The sequence below is a fragment of the Pyxicephalus adspersus genome, chromosome 9 (assembly GCF_032062135.1).
Source record: "Pyxicephalus adspersus chromosome 9, UCB_Pads_2.0, whole genome shotgun sequence".
NCBI classification, from domain to species: Eukaryota; Metazoa; Chordata; class Amphibia; order Anura; family Pyxicephalidae; genus Pyxicephalus; species Pyxicephalus adspersus.
The window spans coordinates 43,579,690-43,581,492 of NC_092866.1; the positions used below are offsets into that span (position 1 = coordinate 43,579,690).

The following is a 1,803-nucleotide window of genomic DNA, read 5'->3' on the forward strand; positions in this document are numbered from 1 at the left end:
GCTCCTCCAATGACCTACTAATGACTTCCTCACATGCACAACTGCAAGACTTTTCTAGAGCTGCCCGATTCTCTGGAATGGTCTTCCTCGTCTTATTCATCCTGCTCCTACTGCTCATTTAAAATAGCACTCAAACCCATTTTTTCAAGCTTGCCTAGCCATCTTTTTTGTCTTTTAAAAGCCTCACTACTTCTCTCCATTACATATCTCCCCTCCTATTGTGTGTTACTTCCCCCAACCTCCTAGATTGTAAGCTCTTCAGGGGAGGGTGCTCTCCTCCTCCTTCTGTGTCACTGTCTGTATCTGTCTGTCATTTGCAACCCCCATTTAATTTACAGCGCTGCATAATATGTTAGCACTATATAAATCCTGTTTATTAATAATAAATGTTGTGATATTTAGGATTAAAAAGAGACCCATGATATCAAACACTACCATGTGTGTCTTGGCACAGTAATATCACAAAAAAATTTTGCAGCCCTGGCTGAAGATCTCCCTAGAAATAAAACACATATACCATGAATGGGGCCAGAAGTTACTATAAATACAGGTCCTCCTAAAACATCTAATTATATAAAACACAAATGACAAAACAATATAATTATACAAGTAGCATGTACACACCAGAACGTAGAAATGTGTCTTTAGGAGCTTGAAATTTAATAAAATTGACATTTTTATTATTTATTTTATTGAAACTATGTCAAAATTATGACACAGAATTGCACAGCAGTGCAGGTATCCAAGTATGATTACTGCATATAGTCTTACTTAGCCACTATGGTATGTGTATAAAGAAGTAGCTTTACACAATATATTCTCAAATAAGTGAGGGTCATAGTATTCCAGACAAATATAGCCCCTAGCATAAGCTGATATTTACAAAGTTGGCCTCATCAAGTCTCCTGGATATATAGAGCTCCAAGGTGTAAAGGCAAAACAGCAACCCTGAGTTTAGCAGAAAAACAGCCTGGAGCTTTTAATTAGTGGTGTTAGGACGTTCCAACACCTGGAAGGGAGAAACACCCAGGAAGCAAAAAACCAAAACAAACAGGAAAAACACCTGAGAAGTAACAGGAAAATTATTTATCTATTTTAAGTAAAAAAAAAAATGACTTCTGAAATGATGAAACACTATTTAAAAGTCAGATTCATTACTACTTCCATTTCTTCGTAAAAATATATTGTACCTGCATAACAAGAAACAAAATATCGATCATGAAGGGAAGATGCAATTTCTCAAAAGGGAATGATAATCCCTTACATCACCTGGTATATATTCTATAAGCAGGTTTTTAACCTTCTGGCTATTAGAACACTAGGCTATGTCAGCAAAGATCAAACAGTGGACCCCCGTCTGTACAATATACAGATAGTTCATGACATGCTTTTTCTGTATGTCATACAACATAACCAATGTGATAGCATTTATGGCTCTGGCCAGGGCACCCCAGAGCAGGGTCAAGAGAAGGACCCTGCTTGGGGTGAGGGGCACACAGACCAAAAACGAGGACCATGTCTCCCGTATAAATTGCAGTCTCAGGGCAGTGGGCCTGGTCTCTGGACACAACCCACCCACTCTGCCATCGCAGACTCAGACCTGCGATGTGAGTGGGTGGGTTTTGGCATGGCGACATCACTCTGGGGGAAGTTTCTTCCCCTTTTAAGTGACACATGGCTCCCTGCACATGCGCGGCCTGGAGTCCGTAAATTCAGTGATCTGTGAGCTCCAAATGGTTGAGGACCACTGCTATAGATAACACCTACGTACTGTACTTTATGTGAGTCAGCCTGGGAGCTTTT

The 1,803-nt window shown here is 40.0% G+C and overlaps 1 protein-coding gene across 1 annotated transcript in view; it reads right to left on the minus strand.

Annotated features, from left to right (window-relative positions):
• LOC140337870 (cathepsin D-like) overlaps window positions 1-1,803 on the minus strand; it is a gene marked incomplete at its 5' end in the record, with an annotated part of 10,240 nt that overhangs the window by 6,418 nt on the left and 2,019 nt on the right.